Below are 27429 nucleotides of genomic sequence, written 5' to 3'. Positions count from 1 at the left end.
TTTAATACACCCTGTCGCCAAGAATCAACGAAAACGCGGCGCTCCAAACATTTAATAAATACAGAATATTTCAGATCAGTTGGCAAAAGATGACTCAAAACTTATGTGATTTGTATCAATAAAATCTGTGAAAAGATCCTTTGTAAACATAGAACGCAACTAAGCAACAAAATAGCAGTTGCAGTCTAATTGGGTCGTTTAATGATAGGTAATAAAGTGTGCAACACCCCTCACTACCCCTAGCTTAAATGTTCCCCATTGTCCCATGGTATCAGAAACCTTATTCGCTAATTTTCAGAAGTCTATTTGTTTTATCATAACAATAAAGTATACAAACCCACACATTTTGGAAAGGTCTTTTACATTTCTACAAACAGTGGACTGCAGTACACATCATCAAGATTTTTAACAGGGATTTTTTTAAATAAAAATAACGTTTTATAGAGTAGTCTCTGAGCCAACCAATCAGGGTTCTAGACTTTAAAAGACAAGAGACCAGTTTCAGAAAGCTATCATGTCTTTAAAGATTGAGCCCAGAGTCAACCAATCTGATAATGGAACTTTCAGACCTGTTAAAACATCTCAGGTCATTGTCCATACATGTAATTATATACTCTACAGCAACTGAGATGTTTGTTAACAGGATTGTTAACATAAATTACATGATTCTCATTCAGTTTTCAATCGTATAGACGGAAATTCACATAAGTCACAATATAGATAAAAGTATATGCCGATTTACAATAAGCCTCTAGGTTCCCAGACAGGGTTCCACCTAAACGTATTAAAATGGTATTCATCCATACTTATCCATTTTTTCTTTGAAAACTACTTCAAACTACTTAGTTTTCACTTCAAAGATATCGTGGTATACGGAAAAGTGTATGTTTGTAGAAGTTATATAATTAACGACAATTAAATATCATTCAAAATACTAAAGGTAAAGTAATTTCCGTTTTTTTATTAAAACATTTTTCATATGTAAACCTGATATCAAAGTAACAGTCTTCATTAAAGTGGCATTATGCGCATCTTACTGCACATAGTGTGTTTTTTGGAGAATGTTTTATAAAAGGCATTTTCAGTTGCTGTGCATTTAAATGTGTTAAATTAATGATAATGCCGCATACGCATTTGAAGTTGATGCTTTAAAAATAAAGACATCGGACTAATAAAATAATAGTTCTTTTCTACATAGTGATCTCCCTTACCTATAGGTAGAGATTTCTGTAGCTGAAGGGAAGCAACTCTGCGTGCAGTTTGACTTTTCTTAAAAAGACTGCCCCAGTCAAAATAAGAAAAGTCATATTTGGAAACTTATTATTTCATACTGGTAACAGAAAGAGTTTGGTATATTGGGTTGAATGCTATAATGTCCTCCACCCTTTTTACCCATACATCTATTTCAGCTGCATTTTTACTTGAAAAAATGCGCATTTTCCCACTTTAACCATACCAAACTTGCATTTAGGAAGGTGTGTCAGTGTACAGTCTGTGAATCTGAATACCAAAGTGGCAACTTAATTGAGTAAGAACACTCGCATTAATTGAGTAAAAAAAAAAAACAACAATTTTCTTGCAAATTGGAAGTCAAAGAATATGGGTGGAGTTTATTTAATAAATTCTCCTTTTAAGTCCAGACATGAAAATGCTAAAGCATGTTACCAGCTGATATAAAACTCTTGACTTTCTTGTTTTATTTTCATCTTTTAATGCTCTGCAAACATGTAACGGTTTTCTTTTATGTCCTTTAGGGGTTAGGTCCCGATACTTGAGTCGTTACGGTGCCATCATACATATAATGAAAAAATTAAAGTGTCCTTAAAATTTGCGATTGACTTTTTCTTTGTCGATTTATTGCACCCTGTCGCCATGAAAGCGCAACGCTCGAAACAAAAAATACAGAATATCTAAAATGAGTTCGATAGATATGGCTCAATACTTTGTTAATTTGTATCAAATAGATCTAGTATAAAACATTCAGAAACACGAAAGATATTTTCATATGGAAGTTCAATTAAAATCCAGTGTCTTCGTGTTGAAGCCTCAAAATTTACTTCATGCTGATATAATAGTGATTCTGATAGACCTTAATATTACAAGATCGAGATATGACGGTGTTTTCCATGCTGTGAGGCTTAGCCCTTATGCTTCAGTTTTAATTAATTCCTACTTTAAGACTTTATCCTATGGCATAGATAGACAGAGTGATAAAAACTTAATACCTCAATTTTGATACACAATCGCCTTTTACCTATTTACTACATGTCATCCTAATATTATATTTGGAACCAAAGCCATTCATTTGATTATGTCGTTATAATTGTCGCCAAAATTTCTATTTCCGCTTTTGTTATTGTACATTTCATTCTTCTTCACGCCGGTCTTTATTATGATAATGACCCTTACAATTATTGTCAAATTGTAAGCTAAAGATCCTTTATGGCATTAAGAGAATAGTAAATCATGTGACACGCCATTCTGAATTCGATAGGCAACATTTATAATTACATTTCTTTATTTATTAAAGCTATCTAAATTATATAGCATTCCGAAAAGGCACAATGAAATGAAAGTGGTAAGGTCTGGCACAATAGCCATCCACCATATACTTGTAACAACTTTATAAGAATTAAAGAACTTTTTGTTTCAAAGTTTGAAACAATGTCACTTATCATGGCAGCTATTATTTTGAATTGTTGTGTTCTATGCTCCCAGATCCTCTTATAGATATATTACATAACCCTTAGCCTGCTAAATTCCTTAAATGGACTGGTCCATCATTCAATTTGGACAATACCATTTATTATTCGAAGGGGTGTTCACTGAAAATGTACTGACTGAATAGCGAACAGTGCAGACCAAGATCAGCCTGTACGGATGTGGTCTGCACTGGTCGCAAAGGTAAAATCACTTGTCGCCAGCAGGCTAAGGGTTAATCTTTTTAAAGTGGAAAAATGCGCATTTTTTCAAGTAAAAATGCAGCTGAAATAGATGTGTGTGTAAAAAGGGTGGAGGACATTACAGCATTTAACCCAATATACCAAACTCTTTCTGTTACCAGAATGAAATAATAAGTTTCCAAATATGACTTTTCTTATTTTGACTGGGGCAGTCTTTTTAAGAAAAGTCAAACTGCACGCAGAGTTGCTTCCCTTCAGCTACAGAAATCTCTACCTATAGGTAAGGGAGATCACTATGTAGAAAAGAACTATTATTTTATTAGTCCGATGTCTTTATTTTTAAAGCATCAATTTCAAATGCGTATGCGGTATTATCATTAATTTAACAAATATAAATGCACAGCAACTGAAAATGCCTTTTATAAAACATTCTCCAAAAACACACTATGTGCAGTAAGATGCGCAAAATGCCACTTTAAAAGAAAGGCATACTTATTAGATATACCGTTTAACCAAATATAATAAAGGAAATCGAGTTTTTTTTTTAAAAAGTAAGATATAACTTTATTAAGGTTCCATCGGTTGCATACCCGGAGAAAGTTAAGATAGAAGATCTGGAGAAATTAGAGTCTCAGAATGCTACATCTGAAACAACCAATTAGAAATTGGACTGTAAAACAGAGTTTGAAAGTCCTTGGTCCTTGTCTAGGTATGCTACAACATTCACGTTATTATTGATATTATGAGGTATGAACGCTACACTGTCGCAAGTCCTTCTTTATTTAATATGGTCTTACGTTATTCCTCGATTAAAAAAGGATCGATACTCTAGTGGTTAAGTTGTCGGCCGCTCAGCCCGGAGGTCGAATTCTAGCCTCACTGGGGCCGCGGCCGTGACTTCTCATAGTCTATCAGTACTGATTTGTTTTTGGAAGCGCACTCGAGAGTGATTCAAACAAACTCAAGTTTTTATCACAATCGAGCTATAAGAAATTTGAGTAAACTAAACTAACCCTCGATTAAATGGAAATTCAGAGAGTAGATATACAGTGATTCAGTTTTCAATGTAACTGATGGAATTTCACAAGCAAATTAGAAATAAAACACAAAATTTCAAACATATGCCGTTTTACAAAAAGTATTTTGTGTTCCGAAAGATCTTTTTTACTCACACGCATAAAATGTTCCACCTACACGTCCATTTTTCTATTAATTCTTTTAACTTAGCTTACACTTCAAAGACATTGCAATGCAGGAAATAATATGTGGTTTCATAAAATTGTTGCAATTAATGAAAATTCAGTACCGGTAAACGTTTAAATGTTTCACCTATAAACTTGATATCAAACAGACATTTCTCGTTAATCAAATTAAATTTAGGAAAGGTTTGTCAGAGTACAGTCTGTGTTTGGAAGTGGCAATGTCTTTATAAGAGATTATCTGAAACTAACAAGTAAACTTTGCATTAATTTAGTGCCAAAAATTACTTCAAATCGTAAAATATGGGTGGTTTTTATTTCAAAATATGCTCCTCTAGAGAAGTGATACGAACATGATGTCATGGCGTGTTATCTTTTGACATTGTTCATCTTTCAAGTGCTTTGAAATCATTGAATTTCATTGGCATTAAATTTCGTGGTTTGGCCAAAAATAGCTTTTAGTTGGAGATGGGGGCTAAATTTTAAAGAAAATATATACAGGAAGTTTTCTTTTTCGTTGGATCTTAATTTTAAAGATCTGGAGCAATCACAGTATACGATATCGTTTGTATAAAACAGCATTATTTCTTCGTTAATCATATTACATTTAGGAAAGGTTTGTCAGAGTACAGTCTGTATTTGGAAGTGGCAATGGCTTTGTAAGACATTATCTGAACATCTTAATATCAAACAAACAAGTAAACTTTGCATTAATTTAGTGCCAAAAATTACTTTAAATCGCAAAATATGGGTGGTTTTTATTTCAAAACATGCTCCTCTAGCTTAGTGACACGAACTTGTCATGGCATGTTATCAGCTCATATACAGTTGTTGTCTTCCAGTTTTTGTTCATCTTTCTAACACTTAGCAAATGCTTTGAAATAATTTAATTTCGTTGGCATAAAATTTCGTGGTTTGGCTCAAAAGAGCTTTTTTGGGGGGATAGGGCCTAAATTTTAAATAAAATATATAGGAATGTTTTTTTTTCGTTGGTTCTAATTATTTTGGATTGATACAAACACGGTATCCACTGAAATTTGTCCACCTTGGAAATTAATGATTTGACAGTATACAATGCGTTCCTTTCATTTTCTTTTGGGGTTTGGTCCAAATACTTGAGCCATTATGGTACCATCAGACAAGAAAAGAAGTGTCTGGCTGCCAAACATCAAGTGGTGTGGAAGTTTACTACTCAGTTTAAACTCCAAATATATTACGGTATACAAAAAAGTACGTTTGTAGAAGTTATTAATTAACGACAATTAAATATCATTCAGAATACCAAGAGATAAGTGCTTTCCGTTTTTTATTAAAACATTTTCATATTTGATATCAAACTATCAGTCTTCATTAATCATACTAAAGTTGCATTTAGGAAAGATTTTTCAGTGAACAGTTTTGTGAGTCTGAATACCAAAGTGGCAACACTCGCATTAATTGAGTAAAAATACTCACATTAATTGAGTAAAACACTCGCATTAATTGAGTAAAACATTTCCTTGCAAATTGGAAGTCACAAAATATGGGTGGAGTTGATTTTAAAAAAAATCTCCCTTTAAGTCCAGACAGGAAAATGCTAAAGTATGTTACCAGCTGATACCAAACTCTTGACTTCCTTGTTTTATTTTCATTTTGTAATGCTCTGCAAACATGTAATGGTTTCCTTTCATGTCCTTTAAGGGTTAGGTCCCGATACTCGAGTCGTTATGGTGCCATCATACATAAAGAAACATTTGAAGTGGTCTTGAAATTTGCAATTGACTTTTTCTTTCAATTATTTTGTCGACTTAATGCACCCTGTCGCCATGAAAGCGCGACGTTCGAAACAAACATTACAGAATATCTTAAATGAGTTCGACAGATATGGCTCAATTCCTTTTTTAATTATATCAAATAGTATAAAACCTTCAGAAACATGGAAGTGTATCTTTCATATGAAATTTCAAATAAAATCCAGTGTCTTTGTGTCGAAGCTTCAAAATTTACTCCATGCTGATAATATACTGATTCTGATAGACCTTAATATTACAAGAACGAGATATGATGGTGTTTTCTATGCGTGAGGCTTAGCCCTTAAGCTTCAGTTTTAATTAATTTCTACTTTAAGACTTTATCCTATGCATCAATAGACAGAGTGATAAAAAGTTTAATACCTCAGTTTTTGATACGCAATCGCCTTTTACCTATTTATTACATGTCATCGTAATATTATATTTTGAACCAAAGACATTTATTTAATTACGTTGTAATAATAGTCGCCAAAATTTCTGTTTCCGATTTTGTTATTGTACATTTCATTCTTCTTCACGCCGGTCTTTATTATAATAATGACCCTTACAATTATTGTCAAATCATAAGCTAAGGATACTTTATGGCATTAAGAGAATAGTAAATCATATGACAAACAATTCTAAATTCGATAGGCAACACTTATAATTATATTTCTTTATTTATTAAAACTATCTAAATTATATAGCATTCCGAAAAGGCACAATGAAATGAAAGTGGTAAGGTCTGGCACAATAGGCATCCACCATAGACTTGTAACAAATGTATTAGTTAATGCTTTAAAAAATAAAAAGAACTTCTGTTTCAATTAGAGATGACCATATTTGGAAATATATACAATTGTCATTACCATGGCAGGTATTATTTTGCAGGGTTGTGCATTATCCAAATGATCTTCTTATAGATTTATCTTTATAAAGGGAAGATGTACTTACTATAAATACCGCATGTCCAAATATAGTATAAGAAATTAAATCTTTTTAACGTAAAGAGTAACTTTATTAAGGTCTCAATGGTTGCATACTCAAAGAAAGGTAAGACAGAAGATCTGGGGCAATTAGAGAATACTTTATCAGGCGTATAAAACAGCGTTATTTCATTTCCATAAGTCTAGCACAAATTTCAATCCACGTTTATTAAGACTGAGTCTCAGAATGCTTCATCTGAAACAATCAGAGAGAGAGAGAGAGGGGGGGGGGGGGGGGGGGGGAGAGAGAGAGAGTATTCAATGTAATTGATGGAATTTCACAAGCAAAATTAAAATCGAAATATAGAAATACATGTATATGCCGTTTTACAAAAGGTCTTTTGTGTTCCGATAGGGTTTTTTTACCGGCACGTATCAAAAATGTTCCACCTACACGTCCATTTTTTCTATTAATTCTTTTAACTTAGCTTACACTTCAAATACATTGCAATGCAGGAACTAATATGTGCTTCAATAAAATTGTTGTAATTACTAAAACTTCTATGTCATCGGAAAATGAATTTGGCAAAAATTCCACGGGCCAATTTTTTGCAAAATGGATCAGAATCGATTTTCTTCCTGAATTTTCTTAAACAACCAAATGTCTGTTTTCGAACCTCCTTCGAAAATTCAGATAGAAAATACCTGTTCATGTTAATAATCACTAAGAAATTGCTTTATTCTGTCGTTTGATATATAATCTAATGCATTGACGCCAACAATACGCTTGTAGTATCGAGTTTTATACTATTTTAGTGCTACCATTAACGGACGTAAAAAGCGCGAAAACGGGTCATGTTTGCGACGTCATGGTAACGTCATACGCATGTTTATTGCTCTAAAAGATGATGATATCAATTGGAAATATCTTCAAGTCTATTTTGGTATATAAGACAATCAGCAAATCTTAAATTTTGACAAAGTACCATTCCCCCTTAAAAGTTAAATATACAGACCTTCTTCGTTATTCATATTAAATTTAGGAAAGGTTTGTCAGAACACAGTCTGTGTTTGGAAGTGGCAATGGCTTATAAGACATTATTTGAACATTTCAGTATCAAATAATAAGGTAAACCTTGCATTAATTTAGTGCCAAAAATTACTTCAGATCACAAAATATGGGTTGTTTTTATTTCAAAACATGCTCCTCTAGAGTAGCGACACGAACTTGTCATGGCGTGTTATCAGCTCTTATACAGTTGTTAACTTCCGTGTTTTGATAATCTTTTAATACATAGCAAATACTTTGAAATCATTTGATTTCGTTGGCATGAACTTTCGTGGTTTGACTCAATAGGGCTTTTTGTTGGGGGCGGGGGAAGGTGGGTGGGGTCTTCATTTTAAAGAAAATACTATATAGGAAGTTTCTTTATTCGTTGATTCTAAATTCTTTTGGATTGACACAAACACGATATCCACTAACAATTGTCCACCTTGGAAATTCATGATTTGACAATTATGCAATGCGTTCCTTTAATTTTCTTTAGGGTAAGGTCCAAATACTTGAACCGTTATGGTGCCATCAGCAAGAAAGGAAGTGTCTGACTGCCGAACATGAAGTGGTATTAAAGTTTACGACATATATCTTTCTTTCACCAACGAAAGCCGATACTTTAAACATAAAAAATTACATAATATCTGAAAAGGGTAATTTTTTTTTTTTTGCGAAGGATGGCTCAGAACTTCTGTGATTTGTAGAAAGTAGTGTAAAATCTGAAAGGGTAACTGCATGAAACATGAAAGCTTAAACGGCAATAACATCTTTAGCACATGTATAAAATGCAGTACTTTTTGTGAAAACGCTTCAAAAAAGATATGACGGCAATTTCTGTATAGGGAACAAACCTTCGATTTTAATACACGTATACTTAAAGCCTTTCTCCTATGGCATTAATAGGTAGGGGAAATTGATTTGAAGGACTAAAGCTCAATAACATCTGCTTTGATTGTGCAATCTTTTAAATATTAGTTAAATGCCTTAACAATCAAATCAATTTCACTTAATTTAACCTTTAAATGTGCCTGTATTTTATAAATAGCCAGAAATACATATTCATATTGCTTTCTTCAAATTTTGACTTTAGCCGAGCAAAAGTTATAGTGTATCCTATACATCAGTTGATAGCATAAACTACGGACCGACGACATATATATCAAAATGAAAAAAGTAAAGCATATAAGTTCTCAAGCACGGCTTATTACAAATATATCATATAATGCTTTTAAAAGTAAATCCTTTTTATTTTGGTGCATATACGGAGCCACTTATCATGCTAAATCTTTTCAAGGTCGAAAGTCATCGCAATTCATCAAAACCTATGTCATTTTAAACACCAAATAATTGATCAACACGCAGATTATTCTTACTTGGTTATGGAATATGATCAAAAAATCTGTCAAAAGAAATTTGATTTCACTACCAGCCAACTATTAGATCTAAACTGGTGGACGACACATTCAACCTAAAGTCATATGTATGTGCAAACTGGAGCGCCTCGCCCTGTATCTAAGACTGAACCTTAAAGGTCCAATACTAAGGAAAGTGAACATTTTAATTTCTTTTAAAAAGCACAGAAACTATTTTATTTTATTGGAAAATGAAAGTTGGTATGTAGAAATTCGAAATAAACCGCAGTATATGTACAATTATTTTTCTATGAAGTATGAAGAAAGTTAAAAAGACCTGGGGGGTCATTCTGTCGATTCATTGAAATTTCAACATAATACACATACATTTCTTTGAGTTCCAAAGACCTTCTGTAAATTTTGACCTGCCAGTCTTCATTATTTAGTGTCTTGCAGAAGTCTATGCACTGGTTATGAAAAAAAAATGCCAACTCACTTTCTCTTAGTAATGGACCTTTAAGTCAGTTAAACGTTCAGCTTTAGTTTTATCGATTTTTCTCTTCCAAACTCGTAAACTAATTTACATAAATATAAATAAGGCAAGATATAAAACCGAATTGGTACACGATTAACTATTAACTCTGTCAGTCTTAGTAAAGTTTAATGTAGATTGAAGAATTACGTATTAAATGTTAAGTTGAAACCAATCTTAATGTTTTCTTTTCTGTTTTGTAACTTTGGAACGATATCAAAGGTACAAATGATAATATCCATTAAGCATATTTTTTTGTGTGGTGTTCACGTTAGATATAATTGTTCGTATGTGTATCGGGTTAATTCTTATCATAATGTTTTAACAATCGATTTTGATTTTATATACCGATATTTTATCTTCTTTTGAAAGTTAAAACTTTGTCACTATCTGTAGAAAATATTTATACTTGATGTCAATTTTCCGTGTTCTGTATACCGATATCTATCATTTACAAAACGCTGTTTATGCAGTCAGTGCTGTATTGACTTTATATTAAATGGTACTGTTTTATTAATGAAGCTGGGTTTGTTAGGAAACTTGATGGTGTAACCTACATTGAAATAGATATGACTGGATTTTCTAAACGGAATATATACACTACATGCCGTAAGTTAAAAGATATATTTATCATAATAAAATTTTATTTTCTAATGGAAAGCTCTCTGTGTCCTTTAAGTTATGGTTATCTATGGAAAGCTCTTTGTATCCTCTTGTTAGTTATGGTTATCTGTGGAAAGCTCTTTGTATCCTCCTGTTAGTTATGGTTATCTGTGGAAAGCTCTTTGTATCCTCCTGTTGGTTATCTTTGGAAGGCTATTCTCTTGCTCCTGTTCCAAATATAAAAGAATTAATTACTTTAACGCGCAAGAACTTGAAGAAAAAACATTTCATGCACAGTTGAAATATATTTTGTTATCTATACATAATTTCATACATATACATGAGTATTTTGACTGACAAAAAGCGTACACTACCTGTTCACATAACAATATGAAATAAATTATTTTATGTGGCCCGGTGGTGTAGTGGTAACACGCTTGATTGTCAATCCAGAGGTCCGGGGTTCGAAACCCGGTCTATGCTCTGGTAATGAGATGCTTCTTCATAGGAAACACGGCTCCGCGTGTATCGGTGCTAAACACTGCGCACGTTAACAAGATTGTCTATTCGCAAAGAGGTAGGCTAAGTCCGCTGTATCTAAAAGGTCTTCTCTCTCTCTGTTCTGTGGGGCTTTGTCTCACTCTGTCCCTCTGGTCAGATTGTTCCGTGTCTGTCCTAGTATAGGATGAATTTGGCGCCCTGAGTGGCTGTCTTTGCGCTTGTACGTGTTTATCATGAAAAAGGCGCTATATAAATCTGGTGTAATCTACTTTTAACAATGTTCAACCTTATATTTATTATCAGGGCTACTTTGCAGACTTCTGATATAAAATCGAGCTCCCTATTCGTGAAACATGGAAGTTGTTTATTGAAACAACGTTTAAAAGAATTAGATTAAAGATATCAGTGCTTGTATTCCGCCTATACTACCATCATCCAGTTGTTGTGTATTAATGTGTAGTTATTACATGTGATTTGTCTTGAAGTACATGACTCAAAATGGAAGGATACTTATTATATTTATGTAATTTGGTTGAAATATGCTGCTATGATAGGACGAAACATTTTTATAGTTAAATTTTTTCTTTACTTCTTTCGTTACCTTCTTACGCAATTTTCATTGTTGTCTAGATTACTACATTTGTCGTAAAGTCATATACTGTATATGAAAACATCAACATCATTTCTAGTTGTTCGCAAATAAATAAATTAAAAAAAGAATTCTTATCCTGCAAAAACATTTGTGAGGACGCTTATTTATTTGTTAAACACTTAAGTTTATAAGATGGAAATTTAACAGACCCAAATTATTTTTTTCGATGTGAGAAAGCAGATACTTCAGTCTATACAGGAATGTAGACATACCGAGGAGTTGAGCAAATCAAACAGGCCTGGAAGTATGTATATCGTAAAACCTTGCCTTTTACAAATTATAAATCGTTTTGTTTGAATATAACTACTTCAAATGTTCTTGCTAAATGCTGTTATGTATTTTACTTGACGCAGTGCATATTTGTATTTCGCAAACCAATGTAATAAATACATCCACAAAGCCCGTAATGCAATAGCTATCATTTATTTAATAAATGTAAGTGGGAAAGTTTAACTTGTTTGATTGACTAAGCTTGTTTGGGATTAAAGGTACAGGGTCAATAGCTAATTATATCTTAAAATAAATAAATCTACCCCAAATTTCCGAATTTAATCTCAGTAAGTTCAGCTGTTTTCTCGCGGGTACAAACATCAGATGCCAGTGATAACATGGTAACAAATATGCACTGAAAGGCTCTTACTGGTACTACTTTTTTTGTAATTTACGACAAACGAATATTATTCAGAATACGTATTGTATGTCATTGCTTTTCAGTTTTATTTAACTACTATCATGTATAGTCTCGTTATAAAACAGAACATTCGGAATGTGTATTTCTTACGGTGCCCCTAAAGTGACATGTTACACACTTTTTTCCAATTAGGTAATATGAGGAAATAACTTATTTCGTTTAAACGAAATAACAAAAGTCTCACATTACCTAATCGGAAAAAAAGTGTGTAACATGTCACTTTAGGGGCACCGTAATTTCTCAGTTAAACAGATTTTCAAATTGAACAGTGAATGTAATAAATATATTATTAATCAACTCTTTCAGTAAAACTACCGTTATCGTAAGCTGTATATTAGGGATAATAATAAGGGTGGGCCGGTGGTCTAGTGGTAACACGCTTGACTGTCAATCCAGAGGTCCAGGGTTCGAATCCCGGTCCAGCGCTGGAAATTTCTGAGATGCTCTTGAGTCTCTCCCACCCAACTTAGAGAGGCCTGCACTGATTCTTCCCAGGAAATATGGCTTCGCGTTTATCAGTGCTTTACACCGGTCACGTTAAAGAACCAGACTGTCTATTCGCAAAGAGCTAGGCTAAGTTAGCCGGGCAAAGGATTTCTCTCTGTCTGTTCTGGGGGGCTTTATCTCACTCTGCCCCTCTGGTCAGATCGATCTGTATCTGTACTAGTAGGGGATGAATTTGCGCCCTGGTTGCGTTTGCTATATGTAAAGCGCCTTTGAACATGTTTATCATGAAAAGGGCGCTATATAAATCTGGTATAATAATAATAATAATAATAATAATAATAATAATAATAATTCAAAGTCGTCTATTCAGTACGGAGCCCGTAAAAACGAAATAAAAAAAGTTGCACATGTTACTTTACGGGCACCGTACTGAAGAGCTGTCTTCATTGTTAAAAGATATCTTGGTGTATGAATTTACTGTATCTACATATATGTTTATATCTTTTTTCGTCTCCTCATAAAAAGCAGAGATATATGATATTGAAAAAATAACGTTATAAAATATCTGAAGCAATATTTACAACTCTTGTATAAAAAAAAATGTTCCGATAATTTGGGATTTCATCAAATATAACCTGTATCGAAACTCCCCAAAAGTTATAATTTCAATAAAGTATAGTTATAATGAAAGTTTACAAGAGAAATAATTTTGATAAAGTATAGCGTAAACAGATTACAATACATTGAAGCAAACTATATTGAAATTTTTTGTCTTTTAGTTAAATTTAAAAACAAAGGCTAGCCAAGAGTAAGACTAAGCCGTGAAAAAGTGTGCATGCACTTAATCAATGACTATGAGTATTAAACTGATAAAGGCAAGCGCATGTGCGAAAAATCAAAACATCCGGTTAAACAACAGGGCAACCAATAGCGTCGTAAATTCATCTAATCTGTGTGACTAATCGGCATATTTAACATCCGGTAAAATAACAGGACAACCAATAGCGTCGTAAAACATCTATTCTGTTTGACTAATCGGCATATTTAGTTTATTTCTCATTTTGGGTCATTGCTCTTATGCTCGCTCTAGTTTATTTAACATTTAGGAGTTTTCTTCTTGAATTTACTTGAATATGTACATCTGTCTACATAAATGCTGAAACCGAATTTTACTATCGTAACTCAAGTTTTCGTTTACCATCCTATTCAAAGGGGTCCGGCACATGAGAGGATTAAGTTTAATGACTTATTTTTGAGTCCTAGAGCCATAATTATGAAAAAAATCATACTAATATAACTACTATATCTACTATATAGACTTCGCATTCGCTCTGTGTTTTGTTCGGTACGATGTCGAATTGTCGAAAAACAGATAGATATATGAAAATATGTTGAGGTAATATTAAAAGTTGATTCATTTGAATAACTGAATGCAATGTTTGAATGGGAAAATATCTGATAATATTTTTTTCATGGCCATGTAAAGAAAGTAGTTGAAAACATAGCTTCTGCGGGGTAAAAACCCTTGTCTAGGGAGTAGTTATATTAGTATGAATTTTTTCATAATTATGGCTCTAGGACTCAAAAATAAGTCATTAAACTTAATCCTCTCATGTGCCGGACCCCTTTGTTATTATCTATTCACACGTTTAGTAGTTTTTTTTCTGTTTTCTTGTATTTTTTTTCTTTTGTGCACGAATCTGAATACGTTATTTTGACTCTATGAATTATATGAAAATATTTAAATTTGTAGTAAATAAAAGTTCCGTTTACAATGTGATAAAAGGGAAAGTTTTTGAATACACCGCAATGATAACAGACACTGTTTCTATTTTATTATAAAATGTACACTATTGGATATGATTAGTACCATTATTGGTGGAAATATCTTAAAAATGTATTCTGACCATGCAAAATTCAATACAAACACGGGGCTAGTCCTCTGTACTCCTGTGATAGTCTAAAACAGATCACTGTGTAAATTTCCTTAATATTTTGTGTCCATATACCAAAAGAAGTATTCACCAATGTAATTATTGTATTTTGTGGATTTGAACTACACATAGTCAATATCAACACAGGCAAGTTAATGTACAATGAAAATGAACTAAACTGTCATTTCCAACATAACGTCTCATATATCTAAAGACCGTTAACACTAGGGTCGTCGCATTTGAGTCGCACCATAAGAAAACCAACAAAGTGAATTGAATTTGCGACCAGCATGGATCCATACCAGTCTGCGCATCCGCGCAGTCTGGTCAGAATCCATGCTGTTCACTTTCAAAACCTATTGCAGTTAGAGAAACCGTTAGCGAACAGCATGGATCCTGACCAGACTGCGCGGATGCGCAGCCTGGTATGGATCCATGCTGGTCGCAAATGCACTATGTTAGTTTTCTCATTGTGTGGCTCATTTATGAATTCATGATAACTAATGAACCTAACATATATTTTGAAACTATCTTTTGATCGTCTTCAATACCTAACATATATTACATGATTACCTAATCTCAGCAAACATCCTGTCAAAATGAAATTGATTTTATCACCAGTAAATATTTAACTTTAGACAAAGCTATTAAAACGGCTATCAAAAACTTAAGTATAGCGCCTCAAATTGAAGAGTTTATTTCTAAATAAACAGACAAGGTTCGGCTCATTCATTTGAGTAGAATTACGTGTAGATGCATAAATGTTTGAAAGAAGGTCCTTGTGTAAATACAGGTGAGACAAAGAAGCAATTGTAAATTAAGTCTTGTATCAAATATGTCTAAACTATATCTATTATTATCCGGGCACTTTAATACCTGCCTCACGTAGCAATCACGGAAGCTACACTTTAAAATATCTATGGTTAAAACAACATATAAAGGAAGGAAATGGTAAATAGGAATCTATATCTGATGAATTTATTGTGTAGTATTTTTGTTGAATAAATAATTGCGTGCTGAAACCGCGATATTGTGAAGAAGGCCAACAGGTATCAATAGCATTTATTTCCAAATTTCTGTTCTTCTAAGTATCTTCTTATTATTTCATGAGAATGAAACTCAAACCGCAATCAAGTAAATATCTGTTGCTGCCATGCTTTCTGCAAGAGCATTGAGCACCTGTGTATATGATTCTTTATGTTTTCGTTTAAATACTTCTACACGAGCATATCGTGCCTTTTTGTTTCATTGGCGTGGGTAAAGGATTCACCTTGCGTAGATAACTTTTACACAGTGCTCCAACTTTAGATAATGGAGGGAAATTAGAACGAGGATTTGCGCGCGGTTAAGCGGTTTAAGCTCCCCAGTAGTGTTTTCTTTCCATTTCCATTTTAAGGCAGTATTCCACTATGCACCTTTATATTTCTGGTTTGGCCTTGTTGTCAGTATGATTTACTTTATCGTCTACACATTCATACATACACTTTTGGGGTTGCTGCGTTTTTGGAAGGTAGTATTTCTGTTGGTTTTAGCTTGTTTGGAAACAGCTGATAGCTTAAAATTGATGTAAATTATATATAATACTGCTCGAACTGTTATATGCATGTTTTGTATATGTGAATGGAGATTAGTTTCAAATTGAACAGGTGCACTTTTTAATCGGTGGTAACAACGTTTGTTTTCATGTAAGTAGAATTAATCGACTTTTGATTACTGTCTGTATCAATGTCTGTTTGCCACCAAAATGTTTCTGAAGAGCGCAATTTGTTATAAAATATTCATTTGACTATCAATTGTCCATGTGCTGCACACAAATAATCTTCATTTAATAAAGAGTAGAGCTATTCAGTGCAAACATATAAACGTATTCGTGTTCAATGTAATTGTTCTATCAATAACAGCTTAATTAGAACCCCAAAGCATAACGAGATGCTAACGTAAAAGGAAAAATTCTTGCAATTTTTGTTTTTCAATAGAAATATATTACCAAGAAGATACAGTATGTAATTAGTTGACTTTACATAGTTTGAGTGGGTAAACTACATATAGTCATTAACATAGTTTAATATGCTTCTTTCAAAATACCTTTCTTCTGTGTTAATATACAATATGTAATGTCGTTGTTCCCATATATTAAGATACATTTTAACAAGTCTCTTGAGAATATCATAAATGAAAACTTATAGCTTCTATAGGGTTTTTGTTCTTGTTTTAGATAAAAGGACCTGGCGAAGTTCAGAGTGCGGGCATTTAGGTCCTTGACAAAGTTGCAAACATATATGCCGACAGTTTGTATGATAAAGCTTTAAAACATGTAAATATTTGTGTAACGATTATTTTTAACAATGGCCATGTAACAGAATACAAATAATTACGATTTAATTACAAAATACATTGACCCAGTTGTAACGCTTTCATATTTAACTTTGAATTTAACATTTTCATTGCCAAATAACCGATATTCTTATATCCAAACATTATTTTACCCGGATAGAACCACCGATCTTCTGTAAGGCAGCTGGATGCTACCTCACATGAAGAATTCAACGCCCCGAGTGAGTCTCGAACCCACATCGGTGAGGGGCAAGTGATCTTAAGTCAGCGACCGTAACCACTCGGTCACGGAGGCTCCCTACTTAACGTAGTGTGTATCTAAACACGTAGGGCACTTATACTATTTACTGAACGTGTGACTGATTAAAGAAATTTACCCGTTTAGAGAACTGTTTAAAATCGTCTAACTGCGGGGATGGCGTCATTTGTGACGTCATTTTACTCAGTTAAATTATTCAAATTAATTTAAGGAGCACACGTATATAATAAACAATTTATCAAATGGCAACGGTGTATTTAACGTGGTAACTAGCACTCTATATACGAGCTCGTGTTGCGCCTTCGTGCAAATATAGGTTTAGTCGTGCTAAAACCACATAAGGTACGCCATTTTCCTGAACTTATTTGTTTATATTATACGAGTTTTAACATATCTATTTGCTGTACCTTTATTCGATAGTAATATTGACTATATTTTCTATAATTTGTCTTGATACAGTAAATAGAATGAACAGATTTTGATTTTATGTTTCAATACTTGCCGCCAGAAACATGTCATAGGTTCGTTAACTATATAATGTTTATATTAGCAATCAATTTTCCGTGCGCTATTTACCAATAGGTTACTTTATTCAGTATCAAAGTACTGACTTATTCAGTGGAAATGTTTTTATTATTAATTACACGTTAATTAGAAAATCCGGAGATTTTTCCTTTTATGTTTGCTTTGTTTCGAAAATTGCTGCTATGTCAATTATTCTGTTTTCTTATAGAGGAAGTTGTAATAACTATATTTTCAGAAAAGAATAGTTAAAGTAAGTCATGATAAGTACAATACAGTATTATATTTTATTTTATTTCTGTAAAAGGTATGTACAACATACGGCTTGTATTCCAAAAGCAATATATTGAATTGACAGTTGTTTCCCATATGCGTATTAACGACAGACATTTAAAATACGGCAAAATCTAAAAATGGTATCATTCAGTATACAACAAATTGAGTTTAAGCGGAATAGCTTCCCCGATCTTACCACACATCACGGTTTTAGTCTTCGGTACAACCAATGAAGGTGTCTTGTGATCTTACGCTTCTAACCAGACTACTTCAATACGGGTGTGATGCGATTGTGCCGGGACATCCTATATAACACGAGGTGCCATGTTCTTGACATGTTGCAATTTCCTTTTATATTCGTATCCCCTCCCCCCACCCCCACCCCTCCTCCCCAACAAAAAGAAAGGATAAACATCGATTTGCAACAGCGGTGTAGAGAGACTGTGTTTTTGGAGCTTTACTTTCCCTGTTTAACATTCATCCTTGTTTTTTTTCAACTTTCTCCAACACCCTTACACTTACCCATTTTTGTAGTTGTTGTTGGATTTTTGAAGCAACCCATCTGCTACATTTTTCCGTCACTGTTTGCCTTCTTTGCGATACATGGCTCAATAGCTGTGTTTGGGGTGTTCTGTGCTTCCGAGAAATCTACCCTAACTTTTAATTTTATATACTAAATTCAGATGCAAATGTATCAAACAGGCTGTAAAGTACACATACTTCTTATGGCACAGACCTATCACAGACTTATCGAATAAACGGTTACTTCAGTCATTGTTATAAATCAACACATTGCGTATATACACATTTCAAACCAATAACATCAAGTGCACGTGCGAAACATTAAAGGATTTCTCACGTTTAGCAAGGTAGACGAAGTATGATGACTGCACATATAATTCATTTACCAGTATGAAAACTTCGGAGATAAAAAAACGCGATGACATTCGGAAATTTGGTAACTTGTTCATTTGAACATTCATGGCTAATGTCTTTAAAATTGAAATCTAGCTTAATCATCAAAATTTTTAGACCTATTTACATTTATTTGCATTACAAGGCAATCTAGGCGAAAGATAACAAGTCAGCCTTTTTAATTTTTGTAAAGGGGTTTTCATATTGTAATATCGTTATCTAACATATTTTCCTAATTGATCATAGCACATTTACAACAGTATTCAAAAATATTTATTCAGTGTTAAAGTCTCATAAAACTTTTAATTTTATATTAAAAGCAGATAAATAAGCTGTCCAAATAGAGGTTATACATAATGACATGGTTTGAAAAGCACCACACTGCACGTGATCTTATACGATATCAGTGGTATAAAGGGAGGTAATGAAAACAACAGATTTAATAATACTTCCTGCTAAATAGATTAAACTATTCTGATAATAATAAGAATAGTAATAATGATTAATGATAATAATAATTAGCGAAAGAAGATTAAACAAAAAATTGATGTACTTTATGTTCGTAACAAAATGTGACAGCCACATGAGCATCTTAGCGCAGTTGAGCTTACATCTTAGAGGCGGACGAAGACCTGGAAACATCGCATACGGACGGTCACCTACATCCTAGAGGCGGACGAAGACCTGGAAATATCGCATACGGACGGTCACCTATGTAATATAGCCATCTTTCTGCGGTCCCTCACATGAAACTTGCCAGTTTTGTAGTAAGAACGGATATATCGCAAAATGATTCGTTCGTTATTGATAACCATGACTCATTTTTATTCTGTATCAATTAATGTATAAAAGTATTTTAAGAAGATGCCTTTATTCGTGATTACTTCTATTGATTGGCAATTGATCGAAATGTAATATTTCTTTGACAAAGTTTTGAAAGCAGTCTGACGCTAATAATTGTAATTTATACAATATGACACCGACATCAGTACGTTCTCAAACCTGGGGACATAACCCTTAGCATTTAAGTTTAATTAACTTTTGCTCAAATACTTTTTTTTCTATAGCGTTGACAGACTAAATACTTTATTAGACCGATTAATGTTTAATACATAATCATTGAATTTTGCAGTGCAATTTTATTTCTAATTTTCAATTTATCATAAAATCACTTGTACTTTTCATAAACCTTTTTACGTTTTGGAATAAAAGCCAGATATTTATTTTGAGCGTATATATGGCGCAGTAACTTCTATTTTCTCTTTATCTATTATATATACTATATTATCAAATTTGAAGATCTATATAAACATAGCCATTAAAATTGTATTAAACTTCAATTTTGCGTTAATAAAAGATCGCATAAAGAAAATCTTTTGAATGAATCAACATTATGTCTGTTATTATGACAAAATATGGGATATCTAAAATATGATAATTGCCCCAGTTAGATGGAATATCTGTAATTAAATTTAACGGATGAGAAATATTTAACATTAGATAGTTTCGACAAGATATGAGATGAGTCTGATATATTTTTGTTCGGTTGCATTCTATGCTTATTATATTTACCTTTTTTGAACAGACTCAATCAAACTGCGTATGTACTTGATTTGTTTGGCTGCGTTGCGTACTTTCAAAGGACCTTATTTTGAGAAATGTCAAGTTTTGTTCCACGACTTAATAAATGAGGTATTTTAATGATTAGTGCACACTGGCATAGAAACGAAAACGGTTATGATAACATAACGACAGAATGTCACTTTAAATACTATCTCGCAATAGAAATGTCATTAATCGCGGAGATATGGTTACCTCAATGCTGTTAAAGCTAGAACCGTCACACATTATTAGAGCTTTACTAATCGCATGAACTTCCTATTACTGATAATAACAAACATATCTTAAGACGTACTTTCAATTGATCCTTTTACTGTCAACTAAACCTGAGGTGTATTACCAGGTTACCAGGTGTTATCAAACAATCTCTCAACATGAAAATCATATAATATTAACAAATATTTGACTTCATACACGGATTTATAAAAAAGGCTATTAGAAACATGGGTATGACAACTAAAATTGAAGAGACAGGTATTAAAGTTTAGTCCTAAATAAACAGGCATGGTTCGGGTTGTATCAGCCGGTAAATCGTTCATCTTCTTTACATGAGAGTGGAATTACGTGATGATGCATAAACCTCAAAATCCATAAAAATGGACATTGAGCACTATAAAAATCAGTCTACGATCATAACGATGTTCTGTTGTGGGTTTTGTATGGAGGGGGCTACGTTCTTTGAGTGTGACTTTACAATCCTACCGTACCTGTGTACTTATTTTGATCTAAGTTAATGTCTTACAAAAACGTTTTACGCTGTGAACCAATATCTATCCATTTTACCGTCTCAACGTCACGCACACCGTCATAACATAACATCTCAATACTTATGTCTAAAATGTAAAATATCGTTTTCATATTTTTTAATCAAGTATCAGTATTAATGTAATAGATAGTAGCAGTATTAATGAAATAGATGTTATTATACCATTTTTGTTTTGAAAGAAAAGTTCACTTCGAGTAAAGCAATTAACCTGTAGTGTTGTAGTTCCCAGACAGCCCAAGCCATCTGCAATCGTGGTATACAGAACAAAATGGCATTAATAGACTGTGAATCTAAGTGATGAAGCATACATACTGATAATAAAAGAGTTGATTCTGTGTCTAGGGAATCTATTTTCACTTTGTATTTTGTAAACAACGGACAATTCTATTTTGTATATTCTAACAACGACATGTCTGGTTCTTTTTCTTTTACGTGTCAAAGACTTTTAATTGACCATGAATCTTAGAATCTTAGATATAATTACATCAATTAAAAACTCTAACAAGACCCAGCTTGTTTTCCTATTGAACAAAGAAGACTGAAAATGTTACGTTATTACGCGATAATATCACTGCTTTTACATCACTATTAGTACGTCACAGCCCCAAACGTCGAAGCGGCGCTCTGAAAATGAATACGTCATGAAACGGACAAAATTAATATTGTGTGGATTTCGTCAAGAATAAAGATACTAGTCTAGTCTTTAATACCTTGTTAGAAACTGTGTTATGTATCTCAAACAGTGTTAAATAAAGTTGCCAGAGCAATAACTGTAAAACTTTCACCTTTTTTCGCGATGTTGAAATTCATCTGACTAATTAGTAGTACGAAACCTATCATTCTTGTATAATCAACAGATAATGGTACAGTTACCTTACATTCTCCAGGTTAAAGAACTTCTCTTATGAAGTTGACAGACAGATGATTATTCTTAACGCATCATCTTTGATAGTGTAATTTTATTTCCATTTATAGCAAGTCGATTTTTACCTGTCATAAATCTTTTTATATAGGATCTAATAGCATCATTATTGTCAATTTTCGCTGAATTCATTGAATTTCTTATTCTTCGGTTCATGGAACAGTACAATTGATAATTCCGTATCAAATGTATCTGTCGCGTAATAATATATACGAAATAACGCAATGTAAAGAAAATGTTTTAGACACACTCACAATTCAACAGATATTCCACTTTCATACATGAAACGAATGGATATATAAAAAGATGGGATAAAATAAGATAAATTTAAACCTTTAAGGCATTGAGCAAAAAAGTCATATTCACTTATCAAGTTCTGTTTAATAACGGCTGGACGATTTAAATCCCATGCATCAACGTAATTTTATTCTTACAAAATGAATTTTTAAATGTCATAACCATTTTATGCCGAAACATGCCTGGAATTTCAGTAAACGTTTAATAGCCACATTAGTAGTATATAATGCTTTGTTGTATATATTATATTTTCTGTAAATGACTCCTTATGGCCCATGTGTTTCGTGGGGACGGGAGGATCTTGCTAAAAATGAAAATATTTGGCACCACTATCTTACCCTTGAATGATCAATAGGGATTGAACTCTTTAATTTGCTCTAATTTTGTAATTCCAGCAGAAACAAAAGTTTTAATTCTATACCTCATTGGGATGTGAAACCAACTCTTTAATTCTGTTTTGTGCCATATAACCTGTACTGTGCTGGTGCGCCGTAAAACACATATAAAAAAATCATCATGGATCTTTATACTTTACGGTGATAATTAATGTATCCGTTTATGATACACAAAAACCTTTTAGGAAAACAGGTATTATCACACACGTTTTGATTATTTTCATAAGATTCATAATCAGGTAAGTCAGAAGTGTTAAACGGATTATATTTAACTGAACTAAATGGATTATATTTACCTGAACTAAACGGATTATATTTACCTGAACTAGATTGAATTCCTTTGAATAAATATTACCGATACGTTATTGTTATTGAAATTAAAGTGAACTTATACAAGATATAATGAGAATGTAAATAAATTCACACATGTAAATGGAAAAATGAATCATTTACTGCTACATAAAAATAAAATGTGTTGGTAGTTTAGCTCATTTGTTTAAGTGCCACCTTGATCCGCCGGCTTTCTGAGATGCATTGTTTTTAGTAGTAGCATTACGGTCAGTTTGTGCTGAATTCGAGTGGAAGGACCGTAGTTCCAAAGGTTCTTTCATCTGTCGTGGACATAGAAATGGCCTATGCTGCTTCAATGCCAAAGAGGTCACCAGGTCTTTTTTTTTTTTTTTTGGTGGGCCTGGCTGTCGAACTCCGCCGTCTACACAAAAGAATACATCTGTGCGTTGTTTCTACTCTTATTCACACCCAAACGCCGTCATAGACTGGTATATTTTTCCCCTTTGGGTCTTGCATATATTTCGGCGTGTCATTCTCATTTGCTGTTGGCATAGTGAGTCTATCTCGGTAAACTCTTATGATATCAGTCTGTTTGATCTGACATAGCTTGCTGTGAATGTATTCTTCCGCATAATCCACAGTGGGTACTGCCCTTCCTCCTGTGACCCAATATACATGTAGTCTTTCCTTACAGATATATCGTATCTCTCCAGTGTCAGCGAACTATTTCCGAATGTCGTCAGTATTTTACTGTGGACGTCAATGGTCGTATAACAACAGTAATTTTTGTAAGCAGTGGTATCACTGCAGACTTACTTAGATCATAAACTGGGCACCATACATCTACGACTGTTTCATTCCTTTAAACCCAGGACATTCTGCGCATGGTGGAAAAGACATTGTCTGCGTCTCAGTAGACGGCACTTGTATTTTTAATTGTCAATTAAACCTAATGGGTATACCCTGGTTACCACATAACAAAAAAATGATATTTTTATTTCACGCTTAAATTAATACATTTGACTTTAGGTGAAAAGATGCATTATTTTCCAGAATAAAATGCTATAAAGACATAACCTAATGTCTCTTGTAGACAGGTCTGTGTTGTAACTTAAATGTATGTATGAATTAGATAATGTTGGAATCACATCAGAACCTGTATATACTACCGTTTACTCCGGCGTTAATGTCTAAGTTCAGAGTGAGGGGTTTACATGAATTCAATTTGAATATTGCTTTGATATACATTTGTGAAATGTAAACCTAATCATGGTTCTGACATAACATTCATATTTCAAATTTGCATACATTCTTTTATAAACCATGTTTTAAAAGTTACCATTAAGTAGGTAAAATATATCAAGTGCAAAATGATAATATCCACAAGGTTGAATTTGTATTATAATCTTTCCGCGGTAGGTATATGGTCCATATATTTCTATAATTGATGGTTATCACACAGTTTGGATAGCAAATGAATGAATCGATTTTGATTGTATATATCAATAGCTTATCGTCAATGAAAGTTAAACCTTTTCCACCAAAACGATATCTGTTATAAATATTTATTTGGCTATCATTTTGTTTTCGCGAACGGAGTAGAGGTATCCAGTGCTAAAGTATCCATTTATTCAGTGGAATTGTTTCTATTAATTATTCGTTAATTCGATATCCGGGATTGTGGAACTTGCTTCTTTTTATGTTGGGGTTTAAAAAATCTAATCAGACAGACGGTCAAACAGACAGACAGGAATTTAAGACAAGATGTTATGCAGTAAGTTTTTCATTAATATTAAGTTTTATTGACTTGAAGTCATACTTCAAATACATATTAGTAATAAAAATAATAATAATAATAATAATAATAATATTATTATTATTAACGTTCAGATTAAACTTGACCATATTTATTTTTTCTTACAGTTAAATACATTGCGAAAACTGTCTGTATAAATTGTAAAATCATAGCTGAACATTCAGATGATACCATCCTGCAAATTAAACTATTCCCGCCATCTTGAAAACCAAACCATTTCCCATATCTTACAAATTCCACCAACTCCACAATCTTATAAATTACATCAACCTCGCCGTCTTACAAATTACACCAATCCCACAATCTTACAAATTGCACCAACCCCACCATCTTAGAAAATATTCCATCTCTACCATCGTAAGAATTACACAATCCCTGTCATCTTACAAATTGCACAAACCTTGCCATCTTGCAGATTACACCAGCTACAGAATCTTACAAACTACGCCAATCGCGCCATCTTACAAATTACAACACCATCGCCATCTTTCAAATTACACCAACCTTGCCGTATTATAAATTACGCCATCCCCGCCATCTAACAAAATACACCAACCCGCCAACTTGCAAATAACACCAACCCTGCCAGCTTACAAATTATACCAACTTCGCTATCTTACAAATTACACCAAACCTGCCATCTTACAAATCATCTGACAAATTTCTGGCAAATCATACCATTAAAATCATCTGGCATACTACACCATTAAAACCATTTGGCAAATAACACCATTAAAACCATCTGGCATACTACACCATTAAAACCATCTGGCTGGCATACTACACTATTAAAACCATCTGGCTGGCATACTACACCATTAAAACCATCTGGCTGGCATACTACACCATTAAAACCATCTGGCATACTACACCATTAAAACCATCTGGCTGGCATACTACACCATTAAAACCATCTGGCTGGCATACTACACTATTAAAACCATTTGGTAAATAACACCATTAAAACCATCTGGCAAATTACACCATTAAAACCATCTGGCGTACTACACCATTGAAACCATCTGGCTGGCATACTACACCATTAAAACCATCTGGCATACTACACCATTAAAACCATCTGGCTGGCATACTACACCATTAAAACCATCTGGCTGGCATACTACACTATTAAAACCATCTGGCTGGCATACTACACCATTAAAACCATCTGGCTGGCATACTACACTATTAAAACCATTTGGCAAATAACACCATTAAAACCATCTGGCAAATTACACCATTAAAACCATCTGGCATACTACACCATTGAAACCATCTGGCTGGCATACTACACCATTAAAACCATCTGGCATACTACACCATTAAAACCATCTGGCTGGCATACTACACCATTAAAACCATCTGGCATACTACACCATTAAAACCATCTGGCTGGCATACTACACCATTAAAACCATCTGGCATACTACACCATTAAAACCATCTGGCTGGCATACTACACCATTAAAACCATCTGGCTGGCATACTACACTATTAAAACCATTTGGCAAATAACACCATTATAACCATTTGGCAAATTACACCATTCAATCCATCTAGCAAAATCTTTATTCTAACCATCGCGGTGCGTCTGGTTGAGCAAAGGATGGAACTACTTTCCTAGGAATCTTCTGCGTATTTAGGTAGGAACACATTTGATCACAGTTAGCTCTTTTGTCCTTGAATGTGACCTGCTGTGTAGGTTCATAGACATTTAAATTAATATCGGATTAAAGCTTGTCATAAACGTCGAATATTTCATATTATGTTTTTGATACATTACTTATAGTTGAATACTTTGTAATACCACAGTGTGCAAAGTGTGTTTTCAATGTCAAATGGTCCATACTTATCCGCAATAGAACATAGATTATACATTATTGAAAATAAATCGAACCGTATAATTCTGTTTGCCGCACAGAAGCATCGTATTAATAGACTGCAATTGGATTTCTATAATCAAAATTCTGTCAACGTATCTGTCCCTACAGCTTAACTTTCTAAAACTGTAAGATTAAGGCGGTGTAATTTGTAAAATGACGCGAGACGTAATTTGTAAAATTACGGGAGAGACTGGGTGGTGTAACGTAAGATTGGCGGTGGTTAAATTTGTAATTCGGAGGGAAGCGTATTGTGTAGAATGTTAGGCGGTGTAATTTGTAAGATCTGCGGCGCAAAATGTCAGGTGTTTTTTCATAGATGGCTGAGATGGTGTCATTTGGAAGTTATACTATGTCGGGGACGGTGTAAATTGTTAGATGGCGAAGATCGTATCATTTAATGGATGGCGGGAATTGTGTTTTTTTTTTTTGCCAGATGGTTTTAATGGTGTAATTTCATGCCACATAGTTTTCTCATTACATATGATATCAAATCCACAAACTTACTTTTCACTACTTATTCATACCATAAAAAGATATCTTTTTGTAAAAAGGTAAATATGGAAGAATTTT

General features: G+C 33.4%; 1 protein-coding gene across 4 annotated transcripts in view; it reads left to right on the top strand.

Annotated features, from left to right (window-relative positions):
- Window positions 1-27429, top strand: part of LOC123552599 (uncharacterized) — a 50758-nt gene that overhangs the window by 15685 nt on the left and 7644 nt on the right. The window contains exon 1 of one of the 4 annotated variants that reach the window (XM_053540141.1): window positions 10114-10344. The exons of 1 other annotated variant lie outside the window; for it this stretch is intronic. The gene's annotated coding sequence lies outside the window, so the exon portion shown is untranslated. Of the gene's footprint in view, window positions 1-10113; window positions 10345-16787; window positions 16878-24694; window positions 24935-27429 lie in introns of those variants that run through there. 2 more of the 4 variants (XM_053540145.1, XM_053540142.1) reach the window with 2 other exon arrangements.

This window comes from Mercenaria mercenaria, chromosome 4, assembly GCF_021730395.1.
Source record: "Mercenaria mercenaria strain notata chromosome 4, MADL_Memer_1, whole genome shotgun sequence".
In the NCBI taxonomy this organism is placed as follows: domain Eukaryota; kingdom Metazoa; phylum Mollusca; class Bivalvia; order Venerida; family Veneridae; genus Mercenaria; species Mercenaria mercenaria.
The sequence above is the reverse complement of the archived record's forward strand: the minus strand, read 5'-3'. Positions and strand labels throughout refer to the sequence as shown.